Genomic DNA, 27,940 nt, shown 5'->3' with positions numbered 1-27,940 from the left:
TGATCACCTTATCTTTGACAAAGGAGGCAAGAATATACAGTGGAGAAAAGACAGCCTCTTGAATAAGTGGTGCTGGGAAAACTGGACAGGGACATGTCAAAGTATGAGATTAGAACACTCCCTAACACCATACACAAAAATCAGCTCAAAATGGATTAAAGACCTAAATGTAAGACCAGAAACTATCAAACTCTTAGAGGAAAACATAGGCAGAACACTCTATGACATAAATCACAGCAAGATCCTTTTTGACCCACCTCCTAGAGAAATGGAAATAAAAACGAAAATAAACAAATGGGACCTAATGAAACTTCAAAGCTTTTGCACAGAAAAGGAAACCATAAATAAGACCAAAAGACAATCCTCAGAATGGGAGAAAATATTTGCAAATGAAGAAACTTATAAAGAATTAATTTCCAAAATTTACAAGTAGCACATGCAGCTCAGTAACAAAAAAACAAACAACCCAATCCAAAAATGGGCAGAAGACCTAAATAGACATTTCTCCGAAGAAGATAAACAGACTGCCAACGAACACATGAAAGAATGTTCAACATCGTTAATCATTAGAGAAATACAAATCAAAACTACAATGAGATATCATCTCACACTGGTCAGAATGGCCATCATCAAAAAATCTAGAAACAATAAATGCTGGAGAGGGTGTAGAGAAAAGGGAACACTCTTGCACTGTTGGTGGGAATGTAAATTGATACAGCCACTATGGGGAGCAGTATGGAGGTTCCTTACAAAACTGCAAATAGAACTACCATACAACCCAGCAATCCCCCTACTAGGCATATACCCTGACAAAACCATAATTCAAAAAGAGTCATGTACCAAAATGTTCATTGCAGCTCTATTTACAATAGCCAGGAGATGGAAGCAACCTAAGTGTCCATCATTGGATGAATGGATAAAGAAGATTTGGCACATATTTTCAGTGGAATATTACTCAGCCATAAAAAGAAATGAAATTGAGTTATTTGTAGTGAGGTGGTTGGACCTAGAGTCTGTCATACAGAGTGAAGTAAGTCAGAAAGAGAAAAACAAATACTGTATGCTCACACATATATATGGAATCTAAGAAAAAAATAAAGGTCATGAAGAACCTAGGGATAAGATGGGAATAAAGACAGAGACCTACTAGAGAATGGACTTGAGGATATGGGGAAGGGGAAAGGTAAGCTGTGACAGAGTGATAGATGGCATTGACATATATACAGTACCAAACGTAAATAGATAGCTAGTGGGGGGCAGCCGCATAGCACAGGGAGATCAGCTCGGTGCTTTGTGACCACCTAGAGGGGTGGGATAGGGAGGGTGGAAGGGAGGGCAACACAAGAGGCAAGAGATATGGGAACATATGCATATGTATAACTGATTCACTTTGTTATAAAGCAGAAACTAACAGACAATTGTAAAGCAATTATAGTCCAATAAAGATGTTTAAAAAGAAGTTAATCAATAAAAATACAATATTTAACAAACACCTACAAGATATTGCTCTATGCATCTAAGGCAAAGTCCTGTAGGACATTACAATGCAGTTGGGAAGACAAATTATTACATGTGTCTAAATAGTGTAATGACTCAATTAAATAATGGTAGTGACTGAAAGAAAAGAACAAAGAATTAACCAACATATAACTAACTAGTTATGTCTCATAAGCAAAAAAAAAATAAATAAAATAAAAAGTACTATCAATTCTGAACAAGAGCCACCTATTCTGTGTTGAAATAGTTGAGAAATTTTATTGAAGAAAGAGTTGGTATAAGATAGAATGAAAAAAGAGGGAGAATTCCAGATGTAGAGAATGCATAAATAAATTCTTGGAGGAGTGTTTGGGCAATAGACTAGGAGAAATCAAATAGTATGGGATAGAATAAAAATAAGACTGTAAAGAGGCTTAAGCTCTAATGATAAGAAGCTGAAATAACCAAGTGAATAAAGCTGGATTTTAGCCACTGGACATTTAGTAGCTGCTAGACGATTTTTAGGGAGTATAACAGGGAAAGAAAATGTTGAAATTATAAAAAACTTCATAAAGATCAATCAGGAAGCTATGTACAAAACTGTTTGGAGGTGGTAACACTGACAATTTTGAGACATCACTAAAATCCCATCTGTACGTGTCTATAGGTCTCCCATCTTAAATAATATTTCTGTACTTGTTCTCAAAACTTTACAGTGCTATTTCACTGCACCAAGTATGTCTCAAACCTTTACACTGGTATGTCTATTGCTGGATATAGTTCACACATCCAGCATTTAAATTGGGCTAAATGGATGTTTGTTATTTCAAAGTAAGTAAAGAAAAGCTAGCACAACCACATTCAGAACAGGACTTTTATCTTATAATCTTGACTAAATCCACATTGCTTATGATGCTGAGTACTAATCTGAATGCCACAGTCCTAAGAGAGCTGTTACACACATTGTGGCGGGACTAGTTAAAAGTAAGTCAAACTAGCCCAGCAACCATTTCCCATCTGCAGCTTATGTAGATTAAGGCTAGGGGTGGATTGGTGAGGACAGCATTTCTTGAAGTGAAGAAATTTGTAGGAGTTAAAAGAGCTGTCAGGATTTCCCTCTCCTCCTTGAAATGCCCACTAAGGCAAGTTAGGATTTTAAAAATCCTTGGAGAGTTTACAAGTTGGGATCAAGAAGGAGGAATTGACTTCTTATATCCCTGGCTGCACGTTGCTGAGCTCAGAAGCCCACAGATGGGACCCATGCTGCTACCAGGGTGGAGAGTGTTGTGATGTCTTAGGATAGTTTGGCCTATCGTTCCCTAAAGTTTTGATACCAAAGAAACTGCAGCCTGGCTCTCACACAGAAAGTTCTGGAGCTGGGAGGAAGCCTGGAGCACCCTTACACTGGTGAGATAAAGAGAAGTCACAGTAGAAGCAAGCTGAAATTCTACAATTTGACAAGCAAGAGGGGTTAACTTTCCCTTGAGTCAAGTGGATACTGTGGAAGATAGCTAGGCTGCAGTCATGTTGAAAGCACTGTCCCCCACCCCAATAAGAAAAGGCTATTGGCCATGGTGAGGAACTAGTGTGGTGTACTGCAGGAGGTACTAGCTGAGAGCAAAATCAGAGGGTCAGCTCAGGATGGCCACATTCTCACCAGAGAACATATAATAGTGGAGGCCACCATGGGGTGGGTAGAGGGGGTTGGTTCATAAGGAATCCAGTCATATATTTTGTAAAAGTTCAAGTCTGGATGTCTGCCGTGACAGAGAGCAACGACCAGCCAGTGCTAGCCAAGAAAGAATTCCCAATTATTCCACTTAGTCAAAAGACCTTTTCTCTCTTCTCCTCTAAACCTTCTTCAATATGCTTCAGTTCTTGGAAGAACCAAGAAGATGAGGAGGAAGAGAGGAAGAGGAAGGTGCAGGCAGGGGTGGGTTTACCTTGAAGCTAATGAAGCTCAAACTTCATAGCCTCTCACTTGCACAGGCCTCCTTAGGAGGCCGTGGACCAAATTTGTATTCATTATTTGTATTATTTTTTGATAAAGAGGGTGCCTCTCCCCAAATTTTAAATGCTTTAGGCTCTACAAAACCTAGATAGGAAAAAATAAATAAAAGGATAGGTAATGCATGTCAATTTTTCTGTTCCCACTCTCCTGGCCATGGGTTAGACTAAGTTGGGGTGGTGTTTACATGGAAAGAAAAAATAATGTTTTGATATAGAATGGGCTGGACTTATCAATACCTGAAATTAAGACACTTCTAATACCTGAAATTTACTGGAAATCTATGCGATATGCTTCAATTGTGGTCAAGAAACAAGGGTAGGCAGATCTGAGAGAAGGTTTGAAGGCTGTGAGTGAAGGGAAAGATAAGCTGCATCCTCTTGTATCCTAGAAGTTTACCTCAATGAATATCTGTGTTTTGTTAGGGAAAAAATACCAATGTCAGTTTTATGGTGAGACTTGAATGTGATTTGGAAGGAAGCCAACTTAAGTCCTCTCTTTCCATTTCCATGTTTCATATTTGGACTGAATTTTAATCCTCAGAGCCAAGATTTCAGAGAGATGTAAGGAAAAATGGCTTGAATGCTGTACATACACACATACACGCACACATACTAACGGATGAGTGCTCACAAACACACAAATATTTCTAACCAATATTTGTCTAGTAAATCTATAGTAAATTTATGGGAAAATCACTAAAATTACCAGCCTTGGGCTCATCTCATGTCCAAGGAAATCATTAAAAAAGTGAGAATTTTATATTTTTATCTTACTATTTAAAGTAATATAAATAAAAAATGTGTACCTAAATAAATAGCATATTCTGTTACCTCAAAAAAAGCTCATTTTGCCTACAAAAATGTCCTACTTCTGTGTAAAATTAGATTGTTGATGTGTTTATTGTATGACAGTATATAGCTTAATGTATTTTATGATCAATGAAAAGACAAGAAAAGTTCTCTAGAGAAGGGAAAATAAAGCAACATGTTGTGATGCTAGTTGCAGTAAAATTTAATATTTAAAATGCAAGAAAAATCTGAGCTAAAATCAAATCAGATAGTGAAACTTCAGATGTGAGAGTGTGTTATTTGATGTAGTTATAATGTTTTTGTGTTCTTATTTATCAGAACATCTTATTTATCAGAATATCTTATTTATTAGAATATTCTGTTCTTATTTATCAGAATATCCATGAATATACTATAATTTGCCCCCCACTAGTTATAATCAGCTCATCTTTTATGTGAGATTATCATTTTTTCTTCTTGGAACATTGTGCCCTCAAGTCACATTTGTTATACTTCTGGTCCCATCACAAACCTTTTGGAACACAGAGTGCTATTGAATTGAGTTTCCATTTGGATTTCTTCCAGAGCTATTGCTTTGAGAGCAGCACATGAAATAACAAAATTGGCACGTGCTGGTTTAACTCCGTGGCTAACTCTGTTGTTTTCTGTTGATGATAAGCGTGTGGAATAGTTGTTTCTCTATGCAGACAGATTACATTATATATAATTTAGCATTTATCTTCAATTACATTATGAAGCTTCACACATCTCAGTAAACATCTCTTTTATAGCTTATGATAGATAATTGATAACAATAGAGGATTGAAAATGAAGAAGCAGAAATGATAGCATTCCCTTTCAGTTACTAGCACACAATAGCCAACCTTGGGTTTTTCTCTTTTATGGTGATAGTTTTTTGGCAAATGCAGTAATGTGATTTGGAGATTTGATATTCTATTTATGTTGCGATGATATAAAATAAGGGTAAGAATCTTGGAATTAATGAAACTTAAAGGAAGACAGAGCATATTAAGTATTATCAGGGTATTTTTGAGAGGAGTGTGTCAGAATACTGCTGTGGAATCCTTGTTACGATTTCACTTGCTAAAGCAGCATTCTGGAATCATGCTTCTAAAAGAAATGTCAAATGCTTCTAAAATTCATAGGTAAAAAACATACCAATGAATTTTGATGTTCAAGAAATGTACAAAATATGTTAATTCTAATAGCCTAGACGTCAGCCTGGGTGCCCTATCCACCTGGATTTAAATGAAATTGCCTCCATTCCTTTCTCACACCACATGCCCTTGAACCACGAGCTCCTCAGTATTTTATAACTACACACAATTCTCCAATTCTTAATTGTGTTACCTGAAAAAATGTATCGTTTCACTTCTAACCCTAAAGCAAAAACAACAGATGGGTCTCATGAGAACCTGATGAAGTGGTGGAACATGTGAAGGGAATGCTTTCAATTTCAGCTTTGGCAAGAGATACGTATTTCATTAGTTTACATTTTTAAAATATGTGAACTTATTAGTAGCTACTAAATGTTGCTTTGAAATGCTCATAATTTATTAATGTTTAAAAAGGAAACAAAAATCATCTGAAAGTTAAATATAAATACTTAAGCCTCAGATAATTTGAGAGAAAAGAAGAATGCCGTGTTTTATTAAGTTAGACCCTCACCTTTTTGTGAATAAGCTGATCTTCAACTAGTAAATAACAACTAATCCCTAGGCTTAATTGCTGACCCTGAATTCTCTGATATTCTACCCAAGCACTATCTCCTCATAATATCCCCAACTAGATTCCATGATGCTGAGTCTACTATACTGTACCAATATTGTCATTTATTTTGTCTGTACTCTTACTTTCAAAAATATTAACAATGAGGATGCCAACCATTGTTCTAAGTATTTAATAAAACCTAATTTTAAAAACTGCACAAAGACGAGCAAGATATATGAATTTTCAGTAAGTACATAAAAAAGAATTCAACATCATTAGTTATAAGGGAAGTGTTAAAACAATAATGAAATATCCACTAGACTGTCTAAAATTGAAGAGTACTAGCAAGAATCTAGAGAAACTGAAACTCTTATACATCATTGTTTGAAGTCAAAATTTTACAACCACTTTGGAAATTGGTCAGGTATTTTTTCAGAAAACTAAACATATATCTACCCTACCACCTTAAAGTCCCATTTGGAATTCTGAGGCAAGATTATGAAACCAGCCTCAAAACTCTGTTAGACTTCTGTAATTCAAGGTCATTATCCAAAATGTAAAAATCTCTAAGTTGTAATTTTACATAGCTCAACAAATTTTTTTAGCAGTGTTCCTAGTTGAGGTTTTCTTTGTGAATGGCATATACTTCAAACCAAACGTGAAAATTAATTTGATGTGGATAATAAGCCTACATGTAAAAGCCCTAACTATAAGCCTTCTAAAAAAACATTGAAGGATATCTTTTATGAATTTGGGGTAACATTGCACAAAACTCATTAATCATAAAAGAAAAAAAATAAAGCTATCTTAACCAAAATTAAAATTTTTACCCATCGGGAGCCATCATTAAGACTGGTAAAAGGAATCATAGAATGGCAGCATTTATTGGCAGTGCATTATCTGACAAAAGACTTATATTCAGGATGTGTATATGTATGTATGTTTGTGTGTGTGTGCAAACATAAATATTACAAAAACAAATATGGGCAAAATACTTGAATAGGCACTTTACAAAAGAAAATATCAAAATTTCCAGTAAACTTATGAAAAAGGGTTTATCTTCATCAGGGATATGCACATTAATATGACAATTTGAGGTAATTACACGAGTACCATAATGATAAATTTACAAAAGACTGACAATTCCAGAGTTGGCAGTGATGTGGAACAATTAACATTCTCATGCACTTCTCCGCTGGAAGAATAAATTAATGCAACCTTTTGGAAAACTATTTTTGCGAATCTATCATAACTAAATTTATGCAACTCAAATCCCATATAAATATCTATTAGAAGTAAGAAAATATGTGAGCCAGGATCTTCATAGTAGCAGTATTTGTAACAATTATTACCTGTAAGGATTCAAATGTCTGTCTGCAATACAAAGGATGAATACACTGTGGTGTATGTATACCATGAAACACTGTAAAACAATAGGAGACCCCAAATACAGAAAGATAAGCAAAATGAGAAGACAGAACAACACACAGCAGATGAAGGAGCAAGATAAAAACCCACCACACCTAACAAATGAAGAGGAAATAGGCAGTCTACCTGAAAATGAATTCAGAGTAATGATAGTAAAGATGATCCAAAATCTTGGAAGTAGAATGGAAAAAATACAAGAAACATTTAACAAGGATCTAGAAGAACTAAAGAGCAAACAAACAGTGATGGACAGCACAATCAATGAAATTAAAAGTTCTCTAGAAGGGATCAATAGCAGAATAACTGAGGCAGAAGAACGGATAAGTGACCTGGAAGATAAAATAGTGGAAATAACTGCTGATCAGAATAAAGAGGGCTTCCCTGGTGGCGCAGTGGTTGGGAGTCTGCCTGCCGATGCAGGGGACACGGGTTCGTGCCCCTATCCCGGAAGATCCCACATGCCGCGGAGCGGCTGGGCCCGCGAGCCATGGCCGCGGAGCCTGTGTGTCCGGAGCCTGTGCTCCGCAACGGGAGAGGCCACAGCAGTGAGAGGCCCGCGTACAGAAAAAAAAAAAAAAAAAAAAAAAGAATAAAGAAAAAAATATGAAAAGAATTGAGGGCAGTCTCAGAGACCTCTGGGACAACATTGAATGCACCAACATTCGAATTATAGGGGTCCCAGAAGAAGAGAAAAAGAAAGAGACTGAGAAAATATTTGAATAGATTATAGTTGAAAACTTCCCTAATATGGGAAAGGAAATAGTTAATCAAGACCAGGAAGTGCAGAGAGTCGCATACAGGATAAATCCAAGGAGAAACATGCCAAGACACATATTAATTAAACTATCAAAAATTAAATACAAAGAAAAAATATTAAAAGCAGCAAGCAAAAAACAACAAATAACATACAAGGGAATCCCCATAAGACCCACCTCCTAGAGAAATGGAAATAAAAACGAAAATAAACAAATGGGACCTAATGAAACTTCAAAGCTTTTGCACAGCAAAGGAAACCATAAACAAGATCAAAAGACAACCCTCAGAATGGGAGAAATTATTTGCAGATGAAGAAACTGACAAAGGATTAATCTCCAAAATTTATAAGCAGCGCATGCAGCTCAATATCAAAAAAAAAACAAACAACCCAATCCAAAAATGGGCAGAAGACCTAAATAGACATTTCTCCAAAGAAGATATACAGATTGCCAACAAACACATGAAAGAATGCTCAACATCATTAATCATTAGAGAAATGCAAATCAAAACTACAATGAGATATCATCTCACACTGGTCAAAATGGCCATCATCAAAAAATCTACAAACAATAAATTTTGGAGAGCGTGTGGAGAAAAGGGAACCCTCTTGCATTGTTGGTGGTAATGTAAATTGATATAGCCACTCTGGAGAACAGTATGGAGGTTCCTTAAAAAATTAAAAATAGAACTACCATACAACCCAGCAATCCCACTACTGGGCATATGCCCTGAGAAAACCATAATTCAAAAAGAGTCATGTACCACAATGTTCACTGCAGCACTATTTATAATAGCCAGGTCATGGAAGCAACCTAAGTGTCCATTGAGAGATGAATGGATAAAGAAGATGTGGCACATATATACAATGAAATATTACTCAGCCATAAAATGAAATGAAATTGAGTTATTTGCAGTGAGGTGGATGGACCTAGAGTCTGTCATACAAGTGAAGTAAGTCAGAAAGAAAAACAAATACTGTATGCTAACACATATATATGGAATCTAAAAAAAGAAAAAAAAAGGTCATGAAGAACGTAGGAGCAAGATGGGAATAAAGACGCAGACCTACTAGAGGATGGAATTGAGGATATGGGGAGTGGGAAGTGTAAGCTGTGACAAAGTGAGAGAATGGCATGGACATATATACACTACCAAATGTAAAATAGATAGCTAGTGGAAGCAGCTGCATAGCACAGGGAGATCTGCTCCCTGCTTTGTGACCATCTAGAGGGGTGGGATATGGAGGGAGGGAGGGAGGGAGACGCAAGAGGGAAGAGATATGGGGATATATGTATAACTGATTCACTTTGTTATAAAGCAGAAACTAACACACCATTGTAAAGCAATTATACTCCAATAAAGTTGTTAAAAAAAACCTAACTGATGGTGATAGAATTCAAAATAATTTTCTAAGCTTTGAAAAAAGATAATGGCTGGGAAGAGGTAGGAGAAGCCTTCCAAGTTATAGGTTACTTTTCATTTATTGATTTGGGAGGAAGTTGTAAGGATGTACTTACTTGGTAAAATTTTATCAGGATTACAGTTGTGAATTGGGTCTTTTTATCTCTATATACAGTAATAGTGTATTTTTTTAAATGTTGCAATCCAAAATACGGGTTTAGATGCCCCAAAATATAATAAGTAAAGCTTATATAATTTTCTTATTCAAGAGTTGCCTTGACTCCCATTCTTACCTTTATTTTATATACAACTCATACCAAATTGCCTTTTCTTGATTTCAAAACAATAGTAGATGAGCAGTAGGGTGGGAGTATTGGTTACTCAAGGAATGCTCACTGTTAATAGAAAGATAAGCAGTGAACCAAGGAAAGAATAGAGGAAACATGTAACAACTGAAAAGGTACAGAAATCTGGAGACATAAAGATCTTTGATTCTTGATAGTCCCTAAAGTATCTTGCCATATTACAAGAGAATGGAGTAACAAATAATTCAGTGTGACAGTCTTCAATCAACAATAAAAGCTTAAATAATTCATTCAATGAATTAATTTAACTACACTTTATATTAAGTATTATATTAAATCTGTGGCATGGGAAGTTACAGTGATGACAATAGACATATTCTCTGCTTTTGTGGAGCTTGCATTTTCTTCAGGGAAATAGAATGAAAACAAATAAAGAAACATAAAATCACTTCAGATAGTGCTAAGTGCTGTGAAAAAACAGAGTGATAGGATAGAAGTGACATCTGATCTGGTACATGAATGAGAGGTAATGGTCTGTGCAAAAGCTATGAAGTAGAAACAAGCTAGATGCATTCATGAACAGAGAGAAGACAAATATGGATGAAACATGGTAACCATTGGTAGAGGGTGGGGGGAACCGAGGATGGGGGCAAAGTGAGGTCAAAGGAGGAGGCAAGATCCAGATCAATTGAGGTTTAAAGATGTGCAAGGGGTTTATATTTTATTTTAAGTGTGAATTTAAAACCCCTTGCATAGTTTTAAGCAGGACTGGTATAAAATAGTCTGATTTATATTTTTTTAATTACTCTGTAGGAAGTGGACTGTAATGGGGGCGGGGGAGTGGGAACATGATACCAGTTATGTATCTATTGAAATATTTTGATTTGTGAAATAGAGAAATAGGAAATATCATTCATAAATATAACCAACCAAATATACAGATTATAAGTTATATGGCTAATTATATCTTTAGCTATACTGATAACTCAAATTTCTGGTGTGATATTTTCCCCAAATTTTCTAAAGTTTTCAATATGTTTTGTAAGCATGGTTTTAAAACAGATGAGCCCAAGACAGATAAAGCCATCTTTATTTTCATAACTGTGATTTTTTTTAAAGAAACAAAGGTAATTGAAGAGTTGCAATAAAGAGGCAGAAGTTTGAAAATTAACTATGAAACATGCTCAGAGCACCTTTCTGTAACTTTAAGAATTGAGTGTTTTCAAAATTTGACAAGATTTGCTATTCTATAGCTAAGTAAGTCACTGACCTTCTTGGCACTAAGAATCTGGTTTCTAATCATAGATCCACTGTTAAATGTGGGATTTGAAATATTAAGTGATCATTCAGAATATTTTTAACTTAAATATTCTATGATCATCATGATGAATTTAAATGATATTGTACTTACTTACAGAACTAAAGAGCACAATTAATTGTATTCTCCTGTGATGTTTAGAAAAAATGTTAACCATTACTAAGATTTAATAGAAACTATCTTTTAAAGGTCGGTATAATATTAACTTTAAAAAATCTTTTGGGACTTCTACTTCTGGGCAGATGAAGTAGACATACGTTATTCCTACTAGTAAGTGCAGCTATTAACTCTAGAATTGTGTATAAAACAACCATAAGACTACTCTGAGAGGTTAGAAAAGGGGGCAGATCAACTATAGCCTGGGGATGCAATGAAAGAGGATGGTGAGTTCCTTGGGTTTTCTTTTAGCTTCATATATCCCAGCTGAAGCTCACAACCCAGAAATGCCAGGACATATAGGCAAAAAAAGTCCTAACAGAAGTCTGTCCTCTTTAGCCAAACGACCAGGACAGGGTCAGCCTAGCAGGAAAGAAAAATTTCAGACAATAATTGATATATAATTGGTAAAAAAATTCATCCAGCCATTTAAACTAATGAACAGTAGACGTACAGACACGTGTGTGTGTGTGTGTGTGTGGTGTGTATGTATTCATAGACCCATACATTCAAGTCCTCAAAATCTACAACGATGAAACTTCCATACATAACCAAGTAATTGTTAACCTTGTGTTTTGAATTTTGAATTTGCAAGATGGCTACATCATAGAGGAAATCAACTAATCAAGGCCTTTCATTTTTTTAAATGTTGCTGTTGCCACTATTCCCAATTCAAATTAAATTCTGGTAATAATTTGATTATAGATGAGGTATTCATCTTCCTCTGGCAAGGAATTTTAAAACATAGTAACAGTAGCCTGCCTAACCATCTCAAACTTAAAAAAAATGTAGATGTAGTAAATATCAAACAAATAATAAACTTAGATTACAGCTATTTACAGGAAAATCTCACTCTTTTTTTTTTTTTTTTTTTTTTTTGCGGTACACGGGCCTCTCACTGTTGTGGCCTCTCCCGTTGCGGAGCACAGGCTCCGGACGCTCAGGCTCAGTGGCCATGGCTCACGGGCCTAGCTGCTCTGCGGCATGTGGGATCTTCCCAGACCGGGGCACGAGACCGTGTCCCCTGCATCGGCAGGCAGACTCTCAACCACTGCGCCACTAGGGAAGCCCAAAATCTCACTCTTTTAAAAAATTTTTTATTGGAGTATAGTCGAATTGCAATGTTGTATTAGTTTCAGGTATACAGCAAAATGATTCAGTTATACATGTACATATATTCATTCTTTTTAGATTATTTTCCCTTGTAGGTTATTACAGAATATTGAGTAGAGTTCCCTGTGCTATACTGTAGGTCCTTATTAGTTATCTATTTTATATATAGTAGTGTGTATATGTTAATCCCAATCTCCTGATTTATCCCTCTCCACCCCTTTTCACCTTTGGTAAACCATAAATTTGTTTTCTAAATCTGTGACCGTATTTCTGTTTTGTAAATAAGTTCATTTGTACCATTTTTTTTAGGTTCCACATATATGCGATATCATATCATATTTGTCTGACTTACTTCACTTAGTACGATGAATCTCTAGGTCCATCCATGTTGCTGAAAATGGCATTATTTCATTATGTTTGTGGCTGAGTAATATTCCATTGTATATATGTACCACATCTTCTTTATCCATTCCTCTGTTGATGGACATTTAGGTTGCTTCCAGTCTTGGCTATTTAAATAGTGCTGCAATGAACATTGGGTTGCATGTATTATTTTTAAATTTTTATTTATTTATTTATTTATTTATGGCTGCATTGAGTCTTCATTGTTGTTCACGGGCTTTCTCTAGTTGTGGCGAGCGGGGGCTACTCTTCATTGTGGCATGCATGCTTCTCATTGTGGCAGCTTCTTTTGTTGTGGAGCACGGGCTCTAGACGCACGGCCTTCAGTAGTTGTAGAATGCAGGCTCAGTAGTTGTAGCTCGTGGGCTCAAAAGTGCAGGCTCGGTAGTTGTGGCGCATTGGTTTAGTTGCTCCATGGCACGTGGGATCTTCCCAGACCAGGGCTCAAACTCATGTCCCCTGCATTGGCAGGTGGATTCTTAACAACTGAGCCACCAGGGAAGTACTGTATCTTTTTGAATTATGGTTTTCTCTGGATATATGCCCAGGAGTGGGATTGCTGGATCGTATGGTAGTTCTATATTTAGTTTTCTTAAGGAACCTCCATACCATTCTCCATAATGAAAAGCTGACTATTATAGGTCTTTAGAATAAATATAAACAAAATATTTTAAAATTTAATTTAAGTTAAATACTTTAATTTTTCAGTTTTAAAGGGTTTTGACTTTTTACAAAGGTCACTATTAAAAATTATCACGTTTTAATGTGACCATGATCCATAGCCTTCCTTGGCAAGATCCTGCCTTCTTAAAGGTGAACTTTCTGAATGTGTAGTCTCATTTTATTGTGGATGTGCGTTATATGTCCTTTTATTAACCTTTAATATTATGCAGTCATTTTAGAGTTTTAGTTAATTCATTAAAATCATGTTCTGGAACAGTTATCAGTTCTTTGCAAGGAATTCTTCGATTCAACTTGCTCTGTATTATCATCCTGTCTGAGGGAGGATATTAAAAGGCAGAAGTCTAAAATTCAAATAATTACCAGATAAATAATTATTAAAATCAGAAGGCTTTCCTAACACAGGTTTTCTTTGTTGGTCTTCACAAATCTTTTTTTTTTTTTTTTAACTCTTCTACAGGCCTTCTGGAGCTATGTGTAACTGCTAAGGAATTTGTGTTTGTCTCTGGATTATGCTGTTTTGATTGCTTACTGTTGTCTTTGTTTCTAATTCCTGTGAAAAAGAGGAAGAGGAAATGAGGAACAAGTAGAAAATCTTACCTAGAATAATAAAATTATAAATCTGTAATTTAAGTTCGAGACCATCTTGTTTAGTCTCTATCTTTACCAAGTTAGAGAAAATTTTATCCATTTTGTAGTTTAAGCAGTAGAGGCTAAGAGATGTTAAAGTGATTTCTAAGAACTCAGAATGGCACATATTAAGGACTTAAATATTGGCTGAATGGATGTTTGACTGACTATTACTAAAAGTGCTAATGTTGGGAATATAATGTATGCTTCTCCCTATTAACACTCTACCACCACTAACTGCATTGCTGATTACATTAAATATAAAGAACTTATAAAACTATTAAATTCTATTTATGTTCAAGGATTGACACTTCTTATTAAAATTCTAATCTTTGCTTTTTTTCTCTTCCCCAAAACATTGTCTATTTAATGTCAAAACAAAGAGAAAAATCATAACCCTGTGGGAACCAGGAAACCATTCATTAAGCCACCCTATTTAGTCACTTAAATATATGATATTTAATCCAGACCTTTCCTTCAAATGTCATATTTGCATCCTTCTAGAAATTATATATTTTTCAAACAATTATGAGATGTTTTATATGTCTACACCTTGCTGTATCCATTTACATGAGCTGCTCAACTGAAAATCATATTAGTCTTGTAAAACTTTATTTTTTATTTTTTTTGGTTAACAAATACATTTCACACTTAGGAACAGGTGTAAACTCTGACATCTGAAACATCCATCCAAAAAGAATGTCCCTGAGGCACTTACACAAGAGGATATCAATACACATTCACACAATGACATTTCAGACAGATAAATGCCCTTATATGAGGGCACCAAATAAGAAAAATAGAAAGCATGAGCAAAGAGCCCATGACATAAAATGAAATACATATGTAGAGACTGAACATCATTTGCAGGGGTTAGAACCCTATTCCATGGTGAAACTGAAGTCCATTTTAAAATGGAAGATTTAACATTTAACAGCTAAGCACATAAAAAGGAATTTGTTACAGAAAAACCTACATCAATTGCAGTGACCTTTCTCAGAGATATCTTTTACAGATTTTCCTTCTGGCTGTCTCTTTTCTTCCTTGCTTTACCCTAGACCTTTTTCAATAGAGATCTTTTTCTTTCTTTCCTCATAGATAAACCACATTTTAACATCTTTAGTCTTATGAATCAGCTTCCACTGTGGAAAAGTTTGAGATGATATTTCTGACCTGGTGTTTGATGACTTTGGGAATTCCAAAATTCTCTGATTGTATCAGATTTCTTCTGTCAGGAAGTTGGTTCAAATTATGATAATAGAAAAAAGAAACATGGAAATTTGTCACAGTTGATATACATCAAACTCTTCAAATATCCTTTTGTCATATTTTCTTTATTTTATCCCATCCATAGAGAAATCTAAGGGATCCCATTTGCCAACTCTAAACCATGAGCCCAAAGTCAGTGCATAAAAAGAAAGTCACAAATTTGATATTAGAAGACTCTTTGAATGATGGACATAACCTCATTATTATAATAAATTTGATTAATATTCTCTTAGGAATGGGTTAAATAAATACTATAGAAATATATAATCCTTATCTTTTTCTTTTTATTCTTGGTCAAAAGCTTTATTTTCATGGCAACTAATTCAGATCCACAGAGGAAAAGTTTTGGAAATTTACAAAACTAGTTATTCCAATACCTAAATTGTAATCAAGTTGCATTTTATTATCACAAGCTTAAAGCTTACTGTTTTGGGGAAAAGGTACAAGAAAATATCACACTTGGGAAGTTTAATGAGCAGGGCTTCTGGAATCTCCTCCAGTTCCCTCATTTAGATATATACTCAGGTGGTGTCAGGCTTATGTCAGTCCAGAGCAAGGACTGAATCCTAGCCAAGATTCAGGGAGCATCAAAAAAGAGCTTAACAAACATCTTATTCCCCCAGTCATATCACTTAGGAACTCTAATACTATATGGTTTATAAACAACTTTTTGAAAGACATGTTACCTCTAAGTTCAGGTTATAATGTCCTGTAAGACCAACATTATCTTGTGTGTATTTTCCATAGAACATGTAAAAATGACAAGGCATCACCCATGTATAATAGCTTTGAAAAATACGTAAGGATGACCAGTATGGGCATGTGCAATTATTTATTTATTGCACGTAGGGCTTAGGAGCGACTGAGCCTAAAAATCCTGATCAAGTCCTATCAGGGCAAAATAGTAATTTCTTAGAGAAGTGCTTCTTTAAGCAGATCGTTGCAATGAGTCAAAATGATATATGTGGTGCTTCAATCTCCCAAGGTCCTTGAGAATGGCCAACATGGTTACTCTTAGGAATAACACTGATTCATGCTAGGAAACTCAGTCAGTGACCCTGGTACCATGTCATCCAAACTGATAATAAAAGGTAATGCTCTCTTTGTTCTTCTATTAGAAAGGTCCACTAGTTCCAAATGTAAACTATGGTGCATCAGGGAAAAATGCAATAAAATAATTCACTTGAAGCCCATTCAGTATTATTTTTAAAATAATGAAGAAAACAGCCTCTTCTTGAATAGAATATTATCACTGGAATATATGTACATGTATGGCAAAAGGATTGCAGCTTGAGAGACCAAGTTGAATTCACCCTAGGATTCAGATATGTTTCAGCAAGTCTAGTGAGTATGTTTAATTGCATGCAGGACTAAGGAACCTCCTAGGAAAGAATAAATCTCTTGGAAAAAAAGAGTCAATGCACTCAAAATTGCTTTAAGTTTTGAGAAAAGGTGGAAAATTCATGTGTAGATCAGATATTATCTGCTCCCTCTCTTTCCTTGAAGACATATAGCAGAGACCTGAGTATAGGGGATATACATAAAAAAGAGCTGGTTCCTTAAAAATCTCTGTAAAACATGAAGAGAGTAGAGCAAACAGAGCCTAGTAGTCTACACAGCAGAATGTAGTACTTCCTGTAATTTAGATAATTATTGATCTCTGTGGTCACATTATCTGAAGCAGAAAACCAATCCAGCCTCTGTGTAGTATGAAGGGCTGGAACATCAGAGCATTAGGAGAAGAAAGACATGACCTCACAAAGGCTGAAGTAGGAGACAAGAGAAATGGAGGACTCCCTGTGGTGACCAAGAAGAATATGCAAGAGGAAATTATACTCTTCGTGTACGAGCTGATGGACTGCTTTTGGCTATCTCCATGGGGGCTGCTTGAAGTCTGTTGGAGATATCTAAGGGAAGCTGAAGCTCCTGAAATTTTATGGATAGTGGCAAAAACAGAGAAATAATATTTAATTACTCTTGTTAGGCCATTATTCTTTACTCCTAGAGTGGTTTACTTTGTAGAAATATGGTTTACAAATACATGGTATTTGGGGAATTTCTTCTTCTTCAGATTATTTTTATAATGATCTTACCTTAGAAAAAGTGGAAATAAAAGTCAGCCTGAATAAGTTTTTGATAGAATGCACTCTTTTGAGCAAATGTCTTGGATAATTTTGTACTGTCAGTTAAGAGCTGGCTGGAAATAGAAGTCTGTTTTCAGAATTCATTAAACTTTGTATCCCTAATTAATATATGATAGTTGACTCATTAATGACTAAGTCTTGCCTGTATGAGTGGATCTTAAACAAATGAACAAACATACAAGAAATGCCTGCATTCAGTGCCCTGACTGACGGAATCAGAAGGACGGTAGAGTAAAAGGACTTTCCCAGTGACATGCTTGTTTCCCACCTCATGTTTGTTCATACGATGCTACAAGACTGGGTGTAAATCCTTTGACTTTTCCTCTTGTACAGGCCACTGAAGTCAGGCCCCGAGAAGTGTAGAGTCAAGGTCAATGTTACCCATTAGCTGACATCACATCTTTGACCATTCACTTCCATTCCAAGGTAAAAGCACTTTGGATACAGAGTTGGGAGATTGGAAACCAAGGAGGAGGTGGAGGGGATGAGATAGATGTCTTATGCCATTTGCTTTCTTGCCTTCTCTTAGTGACCACTGTTCATTTTGTTTGTTTGTTTCTTCTCTTTATTGTGTTAGCGCATCTGATGAATACTCAAGTGATGTGGCACATATTGATGCCCTAAAGAGTATAAACATTTACTCTAAATTCCTCTAATTCAAAAGGAGTCATCTAAAATATATAAATATATATGCATCTTTTCTCTCTCTCTCTCTCTCTCTTTCCCCCTCACTCTCTCTCTCTCTCCCTCTTTCTCTGTGTCACACACACACACACACACACCATAAACATACACTTTCATATCAAATTTATCTGACAAAAGCAGACATACATATTTTCATTTTTATTCTCTACTTTGATATATTTATATTTTGTTTTACTATCCTATTATTTGGAGGAAAAAGCAATATGGGTAACTTAACCCACTGGACCTAGAAACAAATCAACAGTCCCTTCCACTCTATTATTAGGTGAATACCATTAATTCATACTCATGTTTAGAAAAAATATTGTTATTCATGGAATTTAAATAATCCAAAATTGTTGTCTTTGGTGATGTTTTTCTTGCATGGTAATGTGTCTGGTGTCTGTGATATAATGTTCTCAGTAGAAAGAACTGGGGGAAAAATAAAAAGAAATAAATATCCTAAAACTTTAGTTTTGGGTCTTCCTAAAAACAATCTCTTTCCTCCTCACAGACATGGGATGCCAAGTATCTAATTTATATATCATAATTTAAATATTGAGTAGAAAAGGACATATCCAAACATGATTGAACATCATGCTAATTGTACCAAGATCAGAAATCAATGTTCTGTAAAGATGCTTTCACCCTTTTCTCTTTCATGTTGAAGAAATCACACCCCTGCAATATCCACCAGCCATCTTCAAGAGAATACCTTAAGCTAAGCTGTTGATTAGGTAAAAATCACCCAACTCCAGGAAAAGTGCCTCACCAGCACTGTATTGAATTCATTCCTGTATTGAATTATTTCATTGCTTAAATGAAAAAACACCATGTTTTGGAAAGAACCTTGAAGGACACCTGGTATTTTTATATAATATATCCAACTGCTGTGTTACAGCTATGCTTTAGTGAATGTTTATTTAATTTCTTACTAGTTTTCCATCAATAAACTTGTTTTGCCCTTAGCATCAAAAGCACATTTTCCCTCACACCCCTGACCTCCCCCCAAAAAGGATAAAAACAAACAAATAAAAAGCCTCTCAACTTTTTTACAATAAAGAAGAGAGCGTTTACAAACAGCTAAACTTAGGATAGAAACAAAGTGATTTCAACTTAATTCAACAGAAAGAATACCTCACTTTTTTTTTTTTTTTTTTTTTTTTTTGGCTGTGCTGCAGGGTTCTTAGTTCCCTGATCAGGGATCGAACACGTTCCCCCTGCAGTGGAAATGTGAAGTTCTAACCACTGCACCGCCAGGGAATTCCCTAGCTCACATTTTTAATGCATGTTCTGAAGCTAGATTTTTTTCAGGCTCCTTTTAAATGAGTAAAGGGAGAGGTAATTGAGACTGGGGAATATAATGAGCTAAGAAGTGCACACGTAAAGTACACACTGCCTCTGAGATCCTAGAAGTCTTTCATAAAAGCTAAAATATCATGGGAAATATGGGATGATAAGATTCACTGTATTTCATTCTTGTAAAATAATTGTGATTAAATATACTTTTATTATCTCTTAATAAAGTTAATTGTCTTTTAACTTCTACAGCCCATAGGCTTAAAGTTAATCTGAAGTAAATTATTTGTCTTAGAAAAGGATGAATTCACTTTTTGTGAAAGAAAATTTATTCACTGACAAAAATCATGAACATTTTTTTTTACCCTCAATAGAAAGCATAGTCATCAGCTAACAGGTTTATTTACTTTTCAATTTTGATTAAATTCACACAAGTTCATTGGGTGAAAATTGATTTTTGTTTCCCTTTTTTTTTCTTTTTTTTTTTTTTTTTTTTTGCGGTACGTGGGCCTCTCACTGCCGTGGCCTCTCCCGTTGTGGAGCACAGGCTCCGGACGCGCAGGCTCAGCAGCCATGGCTCACGGGCCCAGCCGCTCCGCAGCATGTGGGATCCTCCCGGACCGGGGCACGAGCCCGTGTCCCCTGCATCGGCAGGCGGACTCTCAACCACTGCACCACCAGAGAAGCCCTTTGTTTCCCTTTTTTGAACTGATAATCTTCCATACCTTCCACACAAGGATAGAATGTGTGACTTCTTCTATGTGTGAATAACATCCCCAGAAGCACTTTCTTAAGTATGTTTTTTCACAATAAAACAACACAAAACTGTTCTTCATATTAGATTCATGTCACTCTTCATGTAACAACAATTGACACTGATAGTACCATTGAGAAAAATCAAATAAATATGAGGCAATTCTGAACTACCAACTTTTTGATAGTTAGAAACTGTAATTTAGTTTATCATTGTATCTTATACTTTCATTTTTAGACATACACATATCATATGTATATTTTTAAATATGAATACATGTATATATAGACAAAAAAATTGAAAGTGCAAAAACCTCTTCAGTTTGTAGCAATATGGTACTACCCTAACAGAGTGTTATATGGGAACAAATCCAAAGAAATAGCTTTAGCTAATGAACTATGTGCATGTGCCCAGCATACAGACTTCCTATTTAGCAGGAATAACAAGATAGTTAGTAAGCAGGACTCTATCTCCCATTACACAAGACAAAGTGGGGAAGTTGTCATATGTACAGTAGAGGATATATCATCAGCTAATCAGACACTCCCACCTAGAGTTTCAAACCTTGAAAAAGTGAGAAGAAAAGTGCAGGGTCCAGTTGGGATTATTTCTGGTAGATATGGTAAAGTGGTACATCAGCTAATATCAGAGATGGCAGAGAGTTCCAAACTATGTTATGTTCTAAGTTTACAAGTGTTAGCGTCTTGGCCTTCCTGCCTATGCCTGGTTTTCCAACTTTCTTTCCTATTCTATGATGTGTCCTTCCAGGATATTCCTTTTATGCTTAGATAGCCAAAGTGGTTTCTGTTGTTTATATCCAGGGATCCCACTCATACAGTGTCTCACCTTCATATGCATTAGCATTAATCCATGATAATTTAGGCTTGGCATGGACAAATACAGGGCTTAAGTAAGTGTGGTTTCCTTTTAGAATCAGAACACACAAAAGAGGAAATGTAGTTAACATTACTCATAGCAACACATTTTATAAATATTTACTTTGAAATGTGAAATTGCTGACATTTGATGATTTTTGACATTCAGTGGTGATTTCATATGGTTCAACTTAACAATAAGAATATCTTATTGAGTTAAATAGACCCTTTTATGACATACTTTCTTCTTAGGAATTACAGAAAAATGGATTTCTTTTCCACATTAATATTTTTATCTGCCAGAAGTTACTGAATTTCTGTGATTACCTACAAAATATCAGAATGTTATCTGAACTCCAGGTGGAGGCTTTCATGATTAGAAAGGAAATAAATTTTGACTATGATTTACTGAGAGAATTATGAAGTGGTTTATTTTGAAAAAAATTTTGTATCCATATATAACTCACATATAAAACACACCTTCCCATGAGATCACTAATTTCCGAGTATGATGTTAACTAGCATATTTTCTTTAAAGGGACTCCTGGGAATGTCTTATATAAAATAATAAAACAACTCAAAACAAAATACTTGGAAAGTACTTAATTATTATTAATATTCAAAATCAAAATTCTTAATATTTATTGGATACCTACTATGTCCTAGCCACTACATTATGCTCTTTATATATATATTATCTCATGTAATCCTCACAGCAAGCCTATCAAAAATATATTATCATCATGCTCACTTACCAAATGAGATATTCAATTTTAAAAAGGTCAAATAATCTCCTAAAGAATATGGAGTAAACAGTGACATGGCTAGGATGATAACCAGGTCTGTCTGACACTAAAACCCATGATTACTAACACTGTTTTATTAATTAGCAGACTACCTGAATATTACTTCCAATTATCAGATAATAGGCAAACACAAAGCACAACAAGACTGAAATACTTTGATTTTCTTTTAATCCTTTGACAATAGTGGTTCCCTCTATCAAGAAAGCTCTTGTTTCATCTTAGGCACCTGCATTTTCTTCTATACTGTTAAAAAACACTTGGTAAAGCTGATGAAGAAGACTTTATTCAAGGGACTACTGTAATGGGGTTTTGCAGTAAGGAAGAGGCGTTACTGGGCTCACTTCCAAATACAGCATGGACAAGTGGGGATTTATAATCAAGGTGCAGGGTGGGGTGGAGGGCTGTGGATAGAAAATTATGAAGAGGAAACATCAGGGGTGGGGAGTCTTAAACCAACTCAACAGGATTCTTACTGAAAGCAGACAAGAGTAGTCAGTGTCCAAGGGTGGAGGATTCTGGCTAAAGTTATTAAGCAGGATTCTTGGACAGTGCAAAGACTGACATGTAAGCCCATAGGTCAATGTCCAGTCCAGAAAATGACTCAGAGGAGCTTGACTAAAATTTGGTCCAAGAGTTTTTGTCAGTCCCTCCTTTGGTTCAAGGAAAGAAGAGACGTTCTACCTTCCCTTGAACAACATGTGTGCATTTTCTCTTGCAGTTGCTTTTTGTTCATTGAGGATCCTTTCAACCTTCTGTTGAGAACTCGGTAGTATTACCCAGCTCAGGTCTGGCTGCCACTACTCAAAAGTCAATACTCAAGAGGCAAGTGCTGGTAGAAACAGAAAGGTTGCTTTAATCAGAAAGTTGGCATTCTGGGGAGAAAGCGGACTCGTGTCCCAAAACTCTGGAGATTCTGCTCAGCCATGAAAGTTTTTAAAAGGAAGAGGGGAAGTGATCTCAGTTAATCATTGAGATAGGGGATCAGACTCGTCACCAACTCCCACTGTGTGCAGGCTTGTCAACTCCTCATGATCTTTCTTTAGATACTATCTTGTTCACAAAGTTTGTTTGAAAGATTACTGAAGGGCAAGCTAGGGAAGAGATGTGGTCATCTGTTAATTACTTATTCTTTATTTCTACTTCTTTGATCTATGGAAAGAACCAACAGGTAAGGCAAGGTATTGTGTGATCAAAAGATTTGAAAGGTGTGCTTGGTCCAGAGATGAGTAGAGCATGAAGTGCCTGGTTTAAAAGTTAGTTACAATATAGCTTTGTAAAGTGACAAGACTAAAGGGGTCTCCTGCTGAGGGTGGTTTCCTGCAAAGAGCTGCTTACAAATCCCCACTTCTCAGACATGGTTCCATTTCTGTGGGATCACGGGAGAAGATACATCTTCTGTAACTTGTTCATGCTGACACAGGGCACCATATTTTTAGAGTGGAAGATGTCTACGTCGGTTTGTAACATCTCTTTGCTGACAGTTTTAGTTGCCTCTTTACATATATGGGCAGAGCAAGCTACAATTATTTTGATGAGCAATAGTATTAGTCCCATTCTCTTGAGGCCAGTTCTTGGAATTGTGCTAGCCATAGATTCAGTACTGCTCAACATGGAGCAGCTTATGTCATGGCTACAGTCTGGTCATCTTGAAGTTAGCTTTTTTCCTCTGGTGGCAGTTCTAGTATTTGTAAAGCAACTCAGGAATGTGCATCAGACACTGAAAGATTCTGTGACTTTATTGTCTTAGTCATTGACTGTTTGAACCTGCTCTTTTGTGACTAGGGAGGACTAGGAGACTTCAGCTTTTCTACAAACAAGAGACAGGGGACACGGAGGGGCCTTTGTACTTGGGGGGAGGGGCCTGCAGGGTTCTGCTCAGTTTTGAACCACCCCCCTGTCTTTGATACTCCTCAATCCTGAGGAGGAACTGGTGTATAACACGAAAGGAGTAAAGTTTTGGACAGAGAGGTTAATCATAAACTTGCCAGATGAACTCACAGGGTTCTGCTCAGTTTCAGTAGTAGAGAATATTTACTGAATGGTACAAGCAGTCAGGCATTTAATGAGGGGAATTTCTATGGAAAAACAATAACAACAACTGGTGGTTGCAAATCTAGTTTCTGAATCCAGAGAGCAGCCAATTGAGAAGATTTCTAGTTATTGAGCTCAAAATATTTTTAGATAGTGGAATAAGAACAGCAGTCTTCTGGAAGATTCATCCATGGCCATTCACCTGTGCCACATTGCCTGCATCTGCAAAATGCAAGGCAAACTACCTGTGCATTTAACCCTATTACTAAGTTATATGCTTCACATTTCAGAGAGGGGGAGAGAGAGAAGTAGAGACAAAGATAGAGACAGAGATGTTTTGTATAACATAAACCACTATCTTATTCTAAATAATGACAATATGTCAAGTGCTCTTTGGCTCTTAAGCCTCTGGTTTCTGCCCTCTAGTCCACACAGTCCAACAGCTCAAGATACCAAAAGCATTCCATTTAGACCTTTATTAATTAAACCAACATTGGCTACCTTGAAACAAATAAAGTAGCTCAAGACCAGGTTACATTTGTTAACTTCTAACCTAGGCTATGGTGGTAACAATGTATAGCCCAGGAAAGGTTAGGACAAGGGAAAATACCTTATGATAATTGGAGTTGCTTTCTGTTTACATGTTCTTTATGCCAACTGCTAGGAGACTCAGCATCCTCAGCTTCCATCCATATTCTCAACTTTGAAATCCAAATTTTCAGCCATAAAACAGTAGGCATTTGCCCTAAAAAAATTTATTTTTATCTAATAGATTAACTCTCTCAAAAGAATTTTAACCAAAATGTTTGAATATGTATATATGCATACCATTTATCACCTTTACCATGTAGAGAACATCATTGCTAATTAAGGTCCGTGATGAGAATGCAGTGTCTCTATAATAATCTGTGGCCCTCAGAAATTCCAAACCTGTGCTAGCTCTTTAAGGGGGGAGGAAATGTATGGTGGAAGAGTACAGAGGAAGAATGCTAAGATGTACCATTAAACTCATTCCTATTATTCACCTGAGTACCACAATATAAGTTCTGAAAATATATTTTAAGAGTGGTTACCAGGATACAGAATGACAATCTTCTCTGATGCAAATTAGTGGTCTCATTCATTAGCTGTTGAAAGCATCTCCAAAAATAAAAATATTCTCTTTTAGGCTGATTGTTTTGGTATTGTCATAATTTCCTTCTTTGTGTATGAGAAGAATTGAGAGTGAATAATAATGAAAGCATACTGTGCACAGCAATTCAAGTGGCTGCTTAGAACCTTATTCTACTTCTTGTATCATCAGAAATAATCAATTTCACATAATTTCTTTTCTTTTTTCTTCTTCTTTTTGGCCCTCCTGCTTGCAACATAAACCTTTTGCATTTCAGGTCATGCTTATCAAGTTTCTCCTCTTCAGTGTATGTGCCTGAACATGTCAGATTCTGAGCAGAGGAGTGATAGGACCCCTCACTAATATTTTGAAAGTAGCATTCTACAGTATTCAGAATAATGATAGAAGGGTAGACTATCTGGGAGACTGTTGCAGTTAATTTAGTGAAAGCTGATGGCGGTTTGGGCCGTGGTGTTAGCAAAGCTTGTGGTGAAAATTTAACCAATTCTGAAAATGTTTTAAAAGTGAGAAAACAGATTTTCCTGATGCATTTAATATAAAATATGAATAAAAGAGAGACATTTAAAAGGACTCTAAGGTTAAGGAAGGGTAGATTTTCCATCAAATGAGATCAGAAAGATTGTGGAAGGGCAGAAAATGTGAGAGGAAAGTTCAGAAGTTCATTTTTGCAGACAGCAAGATTGAGATGTCTATTAGATACCCAAGTGGAGATGCCCAGTGGGCAACTGGGGATATATACATGAGTGTGAAGATTCGAATTGGGGAATTGTTGGCACAGAGATGAATGTTTATGTAAAACCTCTGAGTCTGGATGACATCACAGAGGATGTGGATATTGATAGAGGAGTATGAATTACTGAGCTCTGGGGCAACATTAAGAGTTGGCAGAAAAGAAGGTGAACCAATGTCCAGCTAGGACACTGGAAACCACTTGAGTATTTTTGAATAGAGATATAATATTGGAATTAATTTATATATATTTTTTGAAAGAATGGAAGAACAAAAACAGAGAAAGGCACTGTTTCCTAAAGATTCGGTCCTACATAAGATGTTAAGGCCTCCACAATAGCAAGAACTTGTCTGAGCCACAGTGCCCTCTGCAGCTGCTGCAGGAGTCCCTGTCATCTGCTGGATATCACCCTTAAGGAGCCACCACTCACCACAACAGCTATACTGCCAGAACCCTAGAACTACATGAAAAACCTACAATAACCTTCAATGGCCCAGAGTCTCCCATTGCTACCACTCACTTGCTACTTTTGGAATTCTGGCACAATGGCTGGAACCACCTGTACTTTTGCAGGAGCCCATAGTCACTCACCTACTGCCACCAGATGAGAACAGTTTCTACCTGCTGACAGCCTTCTCATCTGGTGCCAGGTCTCTCTTAGAGGAAGACAACCAGAACCTCGTTGACAAGAGAGTTTGTGAAATGTAATTTGCAGTCTTAAGCCTGATGGTATAAAGGAGAGTATAGAAGAGAGAAGAGTATAATAGGGTTGAGTGTGAACTAGTCGTGTCTGGTAACTCCCAACCCTTTGACTACTTAGCTTCCATACCTTCTCTTGCCGTATTTAAACTTTTGAATAGCAACAACGATGCAACAGCATATTTCTACTCATCTGATGCAACCATTCTTTATACAAATGATGACACTTTCATTCATTCCCCCCTAAAAGTAGAAAAATAGTCCTATCACCATAACTATTTTTGGAGAATGTTAATTCCTCTTCTATTTCAGTTGCAATTTCATCCTCAATATTCTTTATTTAAAATAATGAGGAAAAAAATATATATATATACACATATAAACAGACAAGGAAAGTAATTGATCACAAGATGGTGTTTGACATTTATGATTTCTTTTGTCCACTATCCATTCCTTTAACCTCACCTAGCCAGGGTTTTCCACAGTTTAAGATGGCTGACTACCTAAACCTTTATTTCTCAAGGTCTAATCTCCAAGTAATCTTCCCTTTATTGTTTACATGTAGTCTTCTATTAAATTTTATCACTGAAATACTAAGGCAGATCCCAAATAATCCATTGGATCCTACACAGAACTCTCTCCTTAATAACTGGCATCTATGATAACAGAATAAAGTAACTTCTTCTTTGCCTGTTTGCACAGAAAGCCCCAAAGGGTCAGTTAGCAATCACAATTTCCATTTTTAAAAATAATTTTTATCCCTTTATTGGAATTATTTCTCCTTTTGAACTAACATTTTAAAATAACCAAGCTGAAAGCTTTCAGACAAGAAGCAAAAACTTGGCACATGAGATGTTGACTGTATAAGAGAGAGAAGACATTCTTACTTCCATCCGTTAAATTCTAGACCTGTGTATACTGGTCATGGAAGACTGCTGGTTCAAAGCATGCACTGAATTTTGTAGAACAGTGCCCAAATTTGCAAGATTTTGTTCATCAGCTGTCAGTGAGCCTTCAGCAAGTTATTTCATTGTTCCATTTTTCTACAAGGCCAACCACTTTTAGTAGGGTATCTTGTAAGAGCAGCAAATATCATTGGGATAAGCTCATTGCTTTTATTACTAAATGAGTTCCTTAGTCAAAACATTATCTGGAATAACATGATGGAGAACAAGGCCTTTAGTAAGTCCATAGATGGCAGTGTTAGCAAAAGTAAAGCAGATAGGAAAAGAAAAAAATTAAGTAGAATAAACATCCATCCCTGTGAGGACGCCTCCATGATAGAAGCGTTCAATGTAGTCACTTTGCTATCAGAAGAACA

Source organism: Mesoplodon densirostris, chromosome 5 (assembly GCF_025265405.1).
Source record: "Mesoplodon densirostris isolate mMesDen1 chromosome 5, mMesDen1 primary haplotype, whole genome shotgun sequence".
Taxonomy (NCBI): Eukaryota; Metazoa; Chordata; class Mammalia; order Artiodactyla; family Ziphiidae; genus Mesoplodon; species Mesoplodon densirostris.
Note: the sequence above shows the minus strand (reverse complement) of the source record.